Here is a 16068-nt window from a genome sequence, read left to right as displayed (position 1 = left end):
TATGCAATCCAGTGCACCAGGAAGAATTGGCCTTTGCTGAGAGCTGGGGTATCTCCCCCATTTCAGTTAGTGAAGAGAGGATGGCTGCAGACACATCTGCAGACTGATAGTAGAAAGTGAGAGAGTTCATACTCTAAGACTTCTTTTCTCTTTCGAAGTGTGTAAGTCAAAGTCATCAGCAGAGTGCATGGAGGGAAAAAAGGAGGGTCAGAAGCTGCAGAAGGTAGTGAAGGTATAAAATATTTGTTACAAAGAATGGAGGAACAACTTTGTCAGAAAAATCTAGTAAGATTGCTGGTCACTGTAAGTTTGGTGATGATGAATTTAAGGTGATATTAAATTTGCTGGGTTGTACAATTTTCTCCGGCAATGTGAGGTTGTTTGAGTATGACAGAGTAAGGTGAAGGATTATGTTCTTTCAGGGTAAGGGTTTTACTAGATAAATAAATATATACATATGTATATATTTATATATGTGTATAATATATACATAAATAAATATTTAAAAAAATATTTTATTTATTTATTTGATAGAGACATAGCGAGAGAGGGAACACAAGCAGAGGGAGTAAGAGAGGGAGAAGCAGGCTTCCCACCAAGCAGGGAGCCTGTTGCGGGGCTCGATCTGGAATCATTACCTGAGCCAAAACCAGACACTTAACAACTGAGCCACCCAGGCGGCCCTAGATGTATATATATATATTTTTTTTAAAGATTTTATTTATTTATCTGACAGACAGAGATCACAAGTAGGCAGAGAGGCAGGCAGAGAGAGAAGAAGGGAAGCAGGCTCAACACGGGGCTCGATCCCAGGACTCCCGAGATCATGATCTGAGCCGAAGGCAGATCATGAGCCACCCAGGCACCCCTAGATGAATATATTTTTAAGAGAATGGTTATGTGAATGAAATTAAAGGGCTACCACTGAGGGTGCTGCAGCAAGTGAATGGAATACACTATGTCATAAACTATAGGGCCTCAATAGCAACATGGAAAAATGCTTAGGAAATAATGTTAGTTAAAAGAAAGTAGAGTACAAAATAATTTTATGTTATAATTACATCCCTACAAACTTTATATATGCATGTAAACAGAAAAGATAGGCAGATGGGATTACATGTGATTTAAATTTATTTTATTATTACTGTTTTATTTTTGTTTTTAAGTATTTTTAAAAAATTCCTATTTCCCCTTCACCGAATGCCAGCTTGATTTATAGATCTTCTTTTTATAAGGTCTTTATCTGGCCTACCAGTATTAACTGACCATTCTATCTTCTTTAAAACTTGTTTTAGGGGCAGCTGGGTGGCTCACTGGGTTAAAGCCTCTGCCTTCGGCTCAGGTCATGGTCCCAGGGTCCTGGGATGGAGCCCCCCATCAGGTTCTCTGCTCAGCGGGAAGCCTGCTTCCCTTTCTCTCTCTGCCTGCCTCTCTGCCTACTTGTGATCTCTGTCTGTCAAATAAATAAATATAATCTTAAAAAAAACACAAAAACTTGTTTTATAGGGCTAAAACCAAACTTATCCTGGGGCCAGGCTAGAATTTCTGTGGATGTTAATATCATGGATCTTTGGTAAAAGCAAAAAAACCTTAGGAATATAGATTTGCTGAACTAGGCTTTAAGTCAGTTCAGTTACCATAATTCATTCATCACACAAATATTTATTGAGCTTATATTATTTGTCAGACATTATGTTCGGAACATGAGTATATGTCCCTAGGGAACAGAAAGATCTTTGGCTCAAGTCTGACATTCACACAGGGCCTCAAACTTAGCCTTTTATCCTTATATTCAAATGAATTTTATGTGTAAATTAGGTATTTACACATAAAGCAAAATAGCTTTACTGTACATTTTAAAAATGTACAATCAGTGGGGTTTAGTGTATTTACAGGGTTGTGCAACCATCACCACAATCTATTTTGCAGTATTTTCATCACCTCTAAAAGAAACCCTATACCCATTGATTTTATATCCTATAGTCTTACTGAACTCATTTATTAGTTAAAATAGTTTTTTTGTGGATTCTTTAGGACTTTCTATATACAAGATCATGTCATTCGCTAACAGAATAGTTCTTTTTTTTTTTTCCTTAAATGTGCTGGCTAAAACCTCCAGTATAATGTTGAAATGGCAAGAACAGATATCCTTCTCCTGTTCCTGATCTCATAAAGCTTTTAGTTAGGTGCCTGGGTGGCTCAGTTGGTTAAGCAACTGCCTTCAGAGCTCATGTCATGATCCTGGAGTCTCAGGATTGAGTCTGGCATCGGGCTCCCTGCTCAGTGGGGAGTCTGCTTCTCCCTCTGACCCTCTCCCCTCTCATATTCTTTCTCTAATAAATACAGAAAATCTTTTTAAAAAGAAGAAGAAGAAAGCTTTTAGTTGTCTTTTTCCATTAAGTACAAAGCTGGTGTGGGGTTTTTTGTAGATGCCCTTTATCAGCCTGAGGGTGTTCTCTTCTATTCCTGGTTTGTTGAGTGTTTTTTGTTTTGTTTTGTTTTAAAGATTTTATTTATTTATTTGACAGAGATCACAAGTAGGCAGAGAGGCAGGCAGGGAGAGAGGGGGAAGCAGGCTCCCTGCTGAGCAGGGAGCCCGATGTGGGGCTTGATCCCAGGACCCTGAGATCATGACCTGAGCTGAAGGCAGAGGCTTAACCCACTGAGCCACCCAGGTGCCCCTGTTGAGTGTTTTTATCATGAAGTTGTCAAACAGCTTTTCTGCATCTATTGAAATGATCATGTGATTCTTATCCTACACAGAGTTTGTTTATGTAAATATTTAAAATATGCCAACATTATTATAATCCTCTTTTGGATTTCAGCCATTTTTAAAAAAAAAATTGTGAGGCCTGAAATCATGACCCTAAGATCATGATCTGAGCTGAGACCAAGAGTTGGACATTTAACTACAGAACCACCCAGGTGCCCCTGTCATTTTTAATATACAAAGAACTTCAAAAACTAGGGGCACCTGGCTGTTCACTTGGTAGAGCATGTGACTCTTGATCTCAAGGTTGTGAGTTTGAGCCCCATGTTGGGTACACAGACTACTTAAAAACATTTTTTTTAAAAATCAAAAACTGGATGAGACCAGGATCTCTCAGAAATCTTGAGAGATCCTGGATTCAAAGACTATTCCTGCACTCAGAGTTTACCATTAGGTGTTAACTGTTATAATGGAGCCCCAGACAAGGCCAATGGCAGCACAGTGGAAATCATACCTAAGTTTGCAAGGGGTGATTAGGAAAGGTTTCAGAAAGGATGTCATATGAGTATATTCTTAAAGGAGTAAAAGAAATATTTCTGTGGGTGAGGGTAAAGACAGCCTTCAGTCAGAACAAATGTAGAGAGTTCCTCTTATTATTCAGCCATTAAGAAAGAAGGAATCTTGCCAATTGTGACAACATGGGTGGACCTCGAGGGCACTATGCTTACTGAAATAAGTCAAACAGAGAAAGATAATACCATATGATTTCATTTACATGCAAAATCTAAACAAAACAAAAAAAACCAAGCTCTTAGATTCAGAGAACAGACTGGTCACTGTCAGAGGGAGGGAGAAATGGGTAAGGGAGTAAAAAGGTATAGATTTCCAGTTATAAGAAAAAGGACCTGGGGATATAATATACAGCATGGAGACTATAGTTAATACTATACTGCATATTCAAAAGTTGCTAAGAGAGTAAATCTTAAAAGTTCTCATCACAAGAAAAAAATTTTTCTAACTATGTATGGTGATGGTTGTTACCTAGACTTTTTGTGGTGGTCATTTGCAATTTATGGAAATATTGAATCATTATGTTGTGTACTTGAAACTTAATCAAATGTTGTATGTCAATTATATCTCAATTTAAAAAATGTGGCTGTCAGAACTATTCAGTAGTATATTTTCATTTTATACTTGTCTTTATTTTTTAGATTATCCACAGTGAGCATATTCATCTATAATAAGAAAAAAAACATACATGGGGTGCCTGGGTGGCTCAGTGGGTTAAGCCTCTGCCTTCAGCTCAGGTCATGACCTCAGGGTCCTAGGTTCAAGCCCCACATTGGGCTCTCTGCTCAGCAGGGAGCCTGCTTCCCTCTCTTTCTCTGCCTGCCTCTCTGCCTACTTGTGATCTCTGTCAAATAAATAAATAAAACCTTAAAAAAAGAAAAAGAAACACCATTATTAAAAAAGAAAAAAAATGCAAAATATTTTCCAGAAAATATCTTTAAACAAAAATACCTAAATTTTGCTTTAAGTTTCAAAGAGAAAATGTCATAGTACCTTTCATTTCACCTTTCTCCATAAAAAGACACTTGTTTAAGTATTTTCTAGGTTAAAGTCTGGGCAGCTAATAGCATTTCCTTAGAACTATTCTCCACAATCCCTTAATCTTGAATGAGTGAGATATTTATAATCCTTCTCTCTAAAGGAATAAAATCCAGTGTGGAAATTATATGCTCCAAATAACACTCTTAGACAGTAGCACTTTTGCCTTCAATTCTTGGGTCCTGTACATGGGGCTCTCCCCCTGCACCTCCTACCCTCTAATGAAAGTTTTTATATTGATCAACTCTGAAAGCCACTGATTAAAAGGCAGAGATCAGAGTATAGATCTAATAGTAGTTCTGCTCAAAGTGTGGTCATTGGAGCAGTAGGATCATCTTCATCTGGGAATTTATTAGAAAGGTAAATACTGGGGTTCCTGGGTGGCTCAGTGGGTTAAAGCCTCTGCCTCTGGCTCAAGTCATGATCTCAGGATCCTGGGATCGAGCCCCGCATTGGGCTCTCTGCTCAGTGGGGAGCCTGCTTCCTCCTCTCTCTCTCTCTCTCTGCCTACTTGTGATCTCTGTCAAATAAATAAATAAAATCTTAAAAAAAAAAAAAAAAAAGAAAGGTAAATACTGTGATACCTGGTGGCTCAGGTCATGATCCCAGGGTCCTGGGATGGAATCCTATACTGGGCTCCTTGCTCCACAGAGAGCCTGCTTCTCCCTCTGCTTGTGCTCTCTCTCTGACAAATAAATAAAATCTTAACAAGAAAAGAAAAGAAAATGAAAAAGAAAAAGAAAGGCAAATATTTGGGCTCCAAGCCAGACTTATTGAATCAGAATTTCAGGGGTGATCTAGGTGATTTTTATGCACCCTCAAGTTTGAAAAGCACATGTCTAGAGGAAATTGGGCAAAGAGGCCAAGGGTACTCAAAAGGAAGGAGGTACAGAGCTCCCCAATGTTGAACGTACACATTTTTAAAGCATATACATTATTATAAAATAGTCTAAAGACAAAACCTTTTATTTACTATAAACCAAATGTATGGGTAGAAAAATTCTTCTTGGCTCTGGGCTAAAAAGGGTCAACAAATTAGCACAGGTCTTAGATGAAAGGGCAAAAGGTATCTGTAATTCATGCCTAGTTCCATGAAGTTTGTTAAATTAAGACTATCAAATTTTAAGATTTTATTTATTTGAAAGAGAGAGAGGGAAAGCAAGAGGGAGAGAGAGCACACAATCCCCTGAGCTGAAGGCAGATACCTTTTTTTTTTTTTTAAAGATTTTATTTATTTATTTGACAGAGATTACAAGTAGGCAGAGAGGCTTGTGGGGGGGGGGGCGTGTGTGGGTGGGGGGAAGCAGGTTCCTCGCTGAGCAGAGAGCCTGATGCGGGGCTCGATCCCAGGACCCTGGGATCATGACCTGAGCCGAAGGCAGAGGCTTTAACCCACTGAGCCCCCCAGGGGCCCCGAAGGCAGTATAACGGACTTAGCTTCCCAGGTGTCCCAAGGCTATCAGTTTTACATAGGAATTTGGGAATCACTTGGTTATATTTTTGCAAAACACATTTCAGTTATATTTTTTTCAAACCATGACTGGCTACTAGTGGGTAGTCAACTGAAGATGGGATCTCAAATTCAATCATTTATGTGAACCTCTTTCTACTTTGGAATCATGACTCAGCAGGAGAAACATCTTTGTCAGTGGCTTTCAAACTGTGCTTTACAGAGCTCCCTCGTGGGGCTGTGAGACAGGGAGATGAAGGAGATGAAGAGGAAAGGAGGGAGAGATGACTAGGTTAGACTCTATTTCCCCAACTCCTTGCCTGTTGTCAACCAAAACAGCTCGGATTTTATCTTTTTGTGTCCGCTTTCTCGTGGAATAAACTTGAACAAAGAAGTCCCTCTAAAAGAAGTTTGAGATTCTCTACTACAGATCTTCCCAACTGACACAAAGCCATAGCTGTCTTTTGTTCTCATGAGATCAATGACCTTTGTTGACTATCTATTACTACCACTTGGTTGGTAGAAAGGACTCACAAATGCATAATCAGGCACGTGGTTCTGCTTCCAGGCCTCCTCCCTTCTCTGATCACTGCCATTAGGGATGAATAAACTAATGATGTTGTAGGTTGCTGTGTTGATGTCAAGCAAAACACTTTACATAAACCAGCCTATAAACCAAAATAAACACTACATTATCTAAGAAGTTAACTTTAAGTATAAAGAAAAGAGAATAATATTTTAAAGAAGTAGACTAGCTCTTTTACAACCAAGAGGTAAGCTTCAAAAGTAGTCACTTTGAAAGACTTACTTCATTACAGTAGTGCTCCTATACAAAATATTTCTAGAACTCCTGGGATGCCTGGGTGGCTCAGTTGCTTAGGCATCCAACTCCTGATCTCGGCTTAGGTCTTGATATCAGGGTTGTGAATTCAACACCTTCACCAGGCTCCATGATGGGTGTGGAGCCTACATTAAAAAAAAAAATCTAGAGCTCCTATAAAAATTTAAAAAAGTATGTATGTTAAAAAAAAAAAAAGTTGGGGGCACCTGGCTGTCTCAGTTAGTAGAGTATGTAACTGTTGATCCCAGGATCTTGAGTTCATGCCCCATGTTGGGTGTGGAGCCCACTTAAAATAAAAATTAAAAAATTATATATGTATCAAATATATACATATATAAACATTTCTAGAACTCCTCTTTGGTACTGCAAAAAACCCACCTAGCCAACTCACCAAATTGTGAGGCATAATCACTGTTTTAAGCCACTAAGTTTTGGGGTGGTTTGTTATACAGCAATATATAATAAGTGAGACAGAAAAGTTTAAATCAGGGGCACCTGGGTGGCTCAGTTGGTTAAGCGTCTGCGTTGGGCTCAGGTCATGATCCCAGGTCCTGGGATCCAGCCTCAAATAGGGCTCCCTGCTCAGCAGGGAGTCTGCTTCTCCCTCTGCCTCTTCCTCTCTCATGAATAAATAAATTTTAAAAAATCTTAAAAAAAAAAAAAGTTGAAATCATTATGCTTTGGAGGATACTGAGAGGCAAAGATCAGCCTTACAGAAAAACTCGAGCTATGCAGCTGTATCTTTTTTTTTTTTAAGATTATTTATTTGAGAGAAAGAGAGAGAACGCACAAGCAGTGGGGAGAGGGAGAAGCAGACTCCCTACTGAGCAGAAAGCCCGAAGTGGGGCTTGATACCAGGACCCCAGATCATGACCTGAACCAAAGACAGAGGCTTAACCAACTGAGCCACCCAGGTGCCTGTATCCTTAAATAGAATACAACACTTTAAAAAACAAGTAAATAATATTTTGTAAGAGAACTCCATAATGAATGGGATCAGCAGTAGATCCCCAACTTTCTCGAGTTTTTGCTTTTTTCCTTAGGGTCACCTGAACCCTATCTATTTTGATGTCAGGAATACTCTGCTCTCCTGTTCTCTTTACCTGAGCATGGATAAAAATAATTTTCCATTTCTCTCTGAGTACACTAAATATAAGGCTACATTTTTTTTTAAAAAGAGCTGTATAAGAAAAGAAAGTACAAAAGTATAAAAACAGATAAACAAGTTAAATATAGATTTTAGGATACTAAGATAAGCAAGTTAAGTATAGACTTTGGATCCTAAGATAACTAAAGTGTAACCAGAAGTTGGTTGGCCCTGTTTTCCTCTCTATCCAGTTATCAATACACTGTCTTTGACTATAGGACCTCACACAAATAAAAAACACAGCAGATTATTTCAAAGCTCAATGTCTTAACTTCCTGGAAGAAAAAAAAGACTATCCTATTAAACCAAGAATTCTAGAGAACCGAGGATTTCTTCCTGAAGCGTCAAAATTTTTAAAAAATTGGGACGCCTGGGTGGCTCAGTTGGTTAAGCAGCTGCCTTCGGCTCAGGTCATGATCCCAGCGTCCTGGGATCGAGTCCCATATCGGGCTCCTTACTCCGCAGGGAGCCTGCTTCTCCCTCTGACTCTGCCTTCCACTCTGTCTGCCTGTGCTCGCTCTCACTCTCTTTCTCTCACAAATAAATAAATAAAATCTTTAAAAAAAAATTTTTTTTTAAATTTTAGGTATTTTGGTAACCCCCCCCCCTTTTTTTAAGATTTTATTTATTCATTTGACAGACAGAGATCACAAGTATGCAGAGAGGCAGGCAGAGAGAGAGGAGGAAGCAGGCTCCCTGCCGAGCAGAGAGCCCAATTCGGGGCTCGATCCCAGGACCCTGGGATCATGACCTGAGCCGAAAGCAGAGGCCTTAACCCACTGAGCCACCCAGGTGCCCCCCTTTTTTTCTTTTTAAAGATTTTATTTATTTGACAGAGAGCAAGAGAGGGAATACAAGCAGGGGGAGTGGGAGAGGGAGAAGCAGACTTTCCATGTAACAGGGAACCCGATGTTGGTCTTGACTAGATTCCAGGACCCAAGAATCATGATCTGAGCCAAAGCCAGCGGCTTAACAGCTAAACCACCCAGGTGCCCCTTGGTAAATTCCTTTAAAAGTACACTTTTAGGGGTACTTGGGTGGCTCAGTCGTTGGGCATCTGCCTTTAGCTCAGGTCATGGTCTAAGGGTTCCGGGATCCAGCCCCCAAATCGGGCTCCCTACTCAGCAGGAAGCCTGTTTCTCCCTCTCTCTAGCTATCTCTAAGAAATAAATAAAATCTTAAAAAAAAAAAAAAAGAAATGAAATCTTAAAAAAAAGAAAGTACACTTTTACTGGGGCATCTGGGTGAGTCAGTGGGTTAAGTGCCTGACTCTAGATTTCGGCTCAGATCATCTCAGGCTCATCAGATGGAGTCCTGTATCAGGCTCCATGCTCAGAGCAGACCCCTTGTCCCTCTCTCCCTGCTCCTCCCCCAGCCCCGGCTCGCTCCCGCTCCCGCTCTCTCAAACAAATAAATAAAATCCTTTAAAAAATAAAGTTACAGTCTTTTTTTTTAAAAGATTTTATTTATTTATTTGACAGAGAGAGAGATCACAAGTAGGCAGAGAGGCAGGCAGAGAGAGAGAGAGGAGGAAGCAGGCTCCGTTCTGAGCAGAGAGCCAATATGGGACTCGATCCCAGGATCCCGAGATCATGACCCGAGCTGAAGGCAGCGGCCTAACCCACTGAGCCACCCAGGCGCCCTAAAGTTACATTCTTATATACTTTGTTTCACATACAATATATAGGTTATAACTTTTTTTTTCAACTTTTTATTAATGATTCACTATGAACACTAATTAATATACTACGCTAAAATGCAATTTTGTTCTCAGAGTCTGTTAAGGACTTGCATACCAAATTATCAAACCCCTTTCTAGTCCATAGGCAAGAAAAAGAAATAAAAGGCATCTGAGTCTCTGTTTGCAGACAACCTGATCTTACAAGTAAAAAACCCTAAAAATACCCCACAAAACTGTTAGAACTAATAAATTAATCCAGCAGAGTTGCAGGACATAAAAATCTGTTGTGTTTCCATACACCAGCAAAGAAAAATATGAAAAGAAAATTAAGAGAACAATTTCATTTACAATAACATCAAAAAGAACAAAATACTCAGGAATAAGCTTAACCAAAGAGGTAAAAGACTTGGACACTAAAAACTATGAAATGAAAACACAAATAAATGAAAAGATAACCTGTGTTCATGGATTGTTAAGACTTAATATAGTTAAGATGTCAAAACCTGCAATATGTGACAACATAAATAGACATTATGCTAAATGAAATAAGCTAAGCACAGAAAGAAAAACATTTCCTGATGTCACTTATATGAGGTATCTACAATAGGCAAATTAATGAATCAAAGAGTGAAATGGTGGTTGCCAGGGGCTGGTGGAGAGGGAAATGGGGAATTGCTGTTCAATGAATATAAAGTTCCAGTCAAGCAAGATGAGTAAGCTCTAGAGATCTGCAGTACAACAATGTACCTATAGCCAACAATATATTTTTAAGTGTTCTTTCCACATTAACTAAAAAAAAAAAAGTCAGTACTACCCAAAGCAACCTGCAGATTCAATGCAGTCATTTTCAAAATCCTAACAATATTTTTTGCAGCGATGAAGAAATCCATCCTAAAATTCATATGTAATCTCAAGGGTTCCTGAATAGCAAAACAATCTTGAAACAGAAGAGTAAAGCCAGAAGGCTTCACTTTCCTAATTCCAATACTTTCTAAAAAGCTACAGTAACCAAAAGAGTGCGGTATTGGTATAAATACAGAAATACAGACCAATGGAATTGAATACAGAGCCCAGAAATAAACTCTGGCAAATCTGGTTGATGATTTTTGACAAGAATGCCAAGACTATTCAATGGAGGAAAGGACAGTCTTTTCAATAAACAGTGTTGGGAAAACTAATATCCAGAGTGCAAAGAATAAAGCTGGGCTTTTGTCTTACACTATATACAAAAATTAACTCAAAATGCATCAAAGACTTAACCACAGACATAAAACTATAAAAAACTTAGAAAAAAACATAGGGGGAAAACTTCATGACACTGAATTTGGCAATGATTTTTTATTCCCAACATTGCACCAAAACCACAGGCAACAAAAAGAAAAACAAATAAACTGGTTTTCACCAAAATTTAAAACTTTATGCATCAAAGGTCAATCAACAGAGTGAAAAGGCAACCCACAGAAGGGGAGATATTTGTCTATCATATATCTGGTAAGGGACTTCTATGCAGAATATATGAAGAACTCACATAACTCAATAATAAAAAGATATGCAACCCAATTAAAAAATGGGCAAAGATGGGGCACCTGGGTGGCTCAGACAGTTAAGAGTCTGCCTTTGGCTCAGGTTATGATCTTCAGGTCTTGGGATCAAGCCCCATGCTGGGCTCCCAGCTCAGGGGAGTCTGCTTCTCCCTCTGCCTCCCCCGCACCTTGTGCTTTCTCTCTCCCTGCCTTTTCCTTAAAAGGAAGGAAATTCAGATATGAGCTGCAAAATGAATGAACCCTGAAGACATTATGTGAAATGAAATAAACCAGTCGCAGATAAATATGATTTAACTTACAGTGGTCAAATTCATACAGTAATCTAGAGTAGTCAAATTCTTAGAGGAAAGAAAGCAGAATGGTAGTTACCAGGGGCTCTGGGGAAGAGGGAATGAGAGTTATTGTTTAATAGGTATGGAGTTTCAGTTTGAGAAGATGAAAAACTTTTGTAGATGGATGGTAGCGATGAATGGATAACAATGTGAATATACTGAATGCCACTGAACTGTACACTTCAGAATGGTTAAAATTTCTCCAAAGAAGACATCCAGATGGCCAAAAGACACATGAAAAGATGCTCAACATCACTCACCATCAGGGAAATGCAAACCAAAACGACAATGAGACACTGCCTCACACCTGTCAGAATGGCTAAAATCAACAACACAAGAAACAAATGTTGGCAAGGATGTGGAGAAAAAGGTACCCCCTCTGCCCTACTGGAGGGAATGCAAACTGGTGCAACCACTAAGGAAAACAGTATGGAGTTTCCTCAAAAAATTAAAAATAGAACTACCCTAGGATCCAGTAATTGTACTACTGGGTATTCCCCCTCCAGCCTTAGAAAAAAGCAAAAACACTAATTCGAAGGGATGCATGCATTTCTATGTTTATTGCAGCATTATTTACAGTAGCCAAACTCTGGAAGCAGCATAAGTGTCCATTGATAGATGAATGGACAAAGAAGACATGGGGCGTGTGTGTGTGTGTGTGTAAAATACAGAATATATATATTACAGGATATTATTCAGTCATAAAAAAGAATGAAATCTTGTCATTTACAACAAGGACAGAGTTAGAGAGTACAACACTAAGCAAAATAAGTCAGTCAGAGAAAGACAAATATCATATGATGTCAATCACATGTGGAAGTTAAGAAATGAAACAAATAAGCAAAGGGGGAAGAAAGAGAGACAAACCAAGAAACAGACTTTTTTTTTTTTTAAGAGAGTGGGGAGGGGCAGAGGGAGAGGAAGAGAGAGAATCTTAAGCCTACTCCATGTCCAGCATGGGGCCTCACACAGGGTTCAATCTCAATCGCCACCTGAGCCCAAATATTAGTTGGATGCTTAACTGAGTGAACCACCCAGGAGCCCCCAGACTCTTAACTAGGGAGAACAAACTTATGGTTACCAGAATGGAGGTGGGTGAGGGAATGGGGGAAATAGGAAATGGCCATTCAAAAGTATAATTATGATGAAAAAAATGATTAAAAAAAGAATGGTTAGAATGGTAGACTTTATGTTATACATATGTCACCACAGTTGGAAAAAAAGAGAGAGTGACGGTGGTACAGGAGGTTCTGCTATGTGTTGTACTTTTTTGTTAGAATCTACTCACCCCCATCCCACTCTCATCTCCATTCCTGGCCATCACTCTCAGAGCTATGTTGATATCTGGCCACTCAAAATATGTTCATTTTGCACGACAGATTCTTTGACAGGTACTATAATATTGTACGCCAGTGTCTGAGTGGGTGTTTTCTGGGTAACCCAAACACTGATCAATCAGACTACCTTCACAGAGCTTGCCCTTACCCTAATGTGTCATAAGCCACTCCAGTCAAGTGACTTTTAATAGGGTGCTCAGTCATTGTGTGTGAGTAACAGAAGAGAAGGGTGAGTTATTGTCCTAAGTTTGAAGAGAGAAAATTAGAACGCATAAGCCTTCCCATGAACTAGGGTTGCCAGATTTAGCAAACAAAAATACAGGACACCCTGTTGTTCATCTGAAATTCAAATTTAACTTGGCATCTTGTATTTTATCTGGCAACACGATGAAGTACTAGAAGTTGAAAAGAAAATCAGTAAAATAACCCAGAGTGTTCAGGGCTCCCTGAGGTCCAACTTGATAGGGAGTCTACACAGGTTAAAGTAAAAAAGCTCCTTAAGGGGCATCTGGGTGGCTCAGTGGGTTAAGCCGCTGCCTTCGGCTCAGGTCATGATCTCAGGGTCCTGGGATCGAGTCCTGCATCGGGCTCTCTGCTCAGCAGGGAGCCTGCTTCCCTTCCTCTCTCTCTGCCTGACTCTCTGCCTACTTGTGATCTCTCTGTGTCAAATGAATAAATAAAATCTTAAAAAAAAAAAAGCACCTTAAAAATTGGTCCCAATTCCCCCACCAAAAAAACGTATTGGTCTCCATATGCAATGCTCATGTGGACTGCATCTCAGGAGCCCCTCCCTGATTTGGGTATCTATGGTCCAGGACTTTATAAAGACAGATCAGAGGGTGGAGGGAAAAAAAAAAGTGAAGAAGGATAAATTAAAGCTAGAAATGGGTGAGAACATACTCAGCTTCCCGTTAGGCTGCCCTGGCCTGGAAAAGCGACTTTCAGCACTTAAAATCAGGGGAAATCAGATTTTGCCCTGGCTCAAAGTGGAAGAGAAACAAAGGTGGTTAAGTATCCTATGGCACTTATAGCAGGAGGGGCACAGGTAACAGAATACAGGAATAGTGGTGGAATCTCTCTTCCTTCCACAAAGCCATATCACTGCCTCCTAAGAAACTCCAATCATTATTTGTACTTACTAATACTCTGAACCCCAGTTAAAACAAGGCCACTACTGGTCAAGCAACTACTTGTCAGCTTATCAAGCGCCTACAGCTTCCCAGCCATTGTTTCATGACTGCAGTATCACCTACTTCCCTATAGAACCTCAGCTAAAACAGGTCTTTGAACCCTGTCCCACCTTCAGGAATCTGAATCTGTTCAGGTTATCCTCCTACAAATCAACAAAAACAGATTTCAGGCTATTCTTTGAGAACGCATCTTTAAAAAGGTTCACATTCTCATTTATTACTGACACTGTTCACATAGTGGTAATCCCTGTCTGATTCTGGTCTACTGAGATATAAATGGCTCAATATGGCCTGATCATCATACTACAGCAGTATTTAGGAATCTTTGATATCTATCACAGTAGGCCTGCCTGGGAGGTCTACCACTCCAGTCTCTGAGGGGTGTGGGTGGGGGTATCCAGGAGCTAAAGAGTAAAATCAATGAGGACTTTCATTCCTCAACCTGTCCTGAACACCAGCTGACTGGCTACACTGAGTCAGCATTAAAGGCTGTGGCTGACCTCCAGAATTCTTCCCCAGAGGGAGTAGTTAGCCTCTAGGGCAAGAGGAGCAGGTCACTTGGGCAAAGCTCTTTCAAGATTATCTGGGCAGCCTCTAAGGCACCTACCAATAAAAATTTCTGCAGCACCCCCGCCCCCTTTTTAGAACATTAGTGGAAAACAGCTGATAGACCGAAGGTCCTACCTGAATGAAGTTAGATGTGTGAATTATAAGACTGAACATACTCCATTGTAGGCTTGCCACATGAGCATCACAAGTAACCTTTCAGATACGCCCCCCCCCCCATGCTAACTAGAGACACCTTTCCCACCAAAGCACTCTGCCTCACACCTTCTACATTGGGGTCATTCATTCATTTATCCACCCGTCAAATATTACTGGGTGCAAACATGTCAGGTACTGTGCTGGGGCGCTGGGGATACAAAAGAATACTGTATGGTTTTTGCCCCCAGGGCAGTCCCCTGGCGTCTGCTATGCCAGCCTGACAGTCCCAAACCAGCTCCGGGCACGGGATGACCGTGCCCTTCGCAGCAGGTAAGTGCATGGGTGGGAAAACCGGCAAAAGGTCAGGCCAAACGTTTTCTTAAGGTGAGAGCGAGAGAAAGATCTTAGCCTGGCTCCGGCAGATATCAACTCCAGAACCAGGGGCCAAAGGGGCGGAGGGCACCGACGGCCTGGCTGGGACTGGCTGTGCGGAAGCCCCCGCCACGGTCGCGGGGCTGGCTGCTGGGCCGCTGCGCTCTCCCAGGGCCCGCAAAGGAGATGTGGCTACAACGATACAGCTGCGCGCGAGTCAGCTGAGGGGTGTCACCGCAGGGACAGTCTGAGGAGACGGTTGGGCTGGATCTGAGGTGACGCCCAAAGGGATGTCTGGTCCTTGGTGCTTGAGGGTTCAGCGGATGGTAGGGCTGTAAGGTCAGGAGGAGGTCGGTCCAGAGGGTGGGAGCGGACCAGGAGGGTGGGGATGAAGGGCCACCGACAGGGCTGAGGGGAAGGGCGGAGGCACGCAGGGCTTTCTCCTAAGGGATCCTTCGGAACGTGAGAGCAGTGGGTCTTCCGGACCCCGCCAACCCCAAAGAGGCGTCCCTACCTCGTTTCTCGCCTCAGCGTGAGCCTACGGTGCCGGCGGCGACGGTGCTGGCGGCGGCTGTGGCGCCGGCGGCCGCGTCTCGCGCCCTCCTGGGGTCGTGCTGCAGCTGGGTCAGGCCGGCGCCCCCCTTCTCTCCCGCCGGGTTGGTAATGTCCGGCCCCCCCTGCAGCCGCGGAGCCGATGGTCCAATCTGGCTTTCCCTCCAACCGCCCCTCCGGACGGCGCGTTGGTTCGGTCCTCTGGGCCGGCCGTGCTTGCCCACCTCCCAAGCGGCTCACTGCGATGGGTGCCGCGAGTCACGCGCAGTGCTTTCCGGCGACGGGAGCGGCGAGGCTTCGGCCGCAGCCCCGCCTTCTGCGGCCCCTGCCCCGCCCCTTTGGGGTGGTGCCCCGCAAGTGCGGCTGCGGTACCGAGAGCCCAAGGGACCGTAGGCGCCGGCATAGCGGCATTAAAGATAGGTATATATCCGTCCCACCTTCTCGTAAAGCAGCGGTTCTCAACCTTGACACCCCAGCAGAACCTCTTAGGGAAAACAGAAACTCGAAATACACCAACAAAACCAAGGCTTGACCTCGGCTGAGACGGGCTGAATCAGGATCTCTGGGGTGGGAGTGTAGTGGTCCTTGGGTGGCGCCCA

At 41.9% G+C, this 16068-nt stretch overlaps 1 protein-coding gene across 5 annotated transcripts in view; it reads right to left on the bottom strand.

Moving 5' to 3' along the window:
• The window catches only part of RUSC2 (RUN and SH3 domain containing 2), a 70349-nt gene extending 54594 nt beyond the window's left edge, over positions 1-15755 (bottom strand). For 2 of the 5 annotated variants that reach the window (XM_082694726.1, XM_082694727.1), the window contains exon 1: positions 15432-15751. The gene's annotated coding sequence lies outside the window, so the exon portion shown is untranslated. Of the gene's footprint in view, positions 1-15431 lie in introns of all 5 variants that reach the window. The other 3 variants (XM_082694728.1, XM_082694729.1, XM_082694725.1) reach the window with 2 other exon arrangements.
• Between the last annotated feature and the right edge of the window lie 313 nt (positions 15756-16068).

The sequence above is a fragment of the Mustela nivalis genome, assembly GCF_964662115.1.
Source record: "Mustela nivalis genome assembly, chromosome: 13".
NCBI lineage: Eukaryota > Metazoa > Chordata > Mammalia > Carnivora > Mustelidae > Mustela > Mustela nivalis.
Note: the sequence above shows the minus strand (reverse complement) of the source record. Positions and strands in the feature narration are given on the sequence as shown.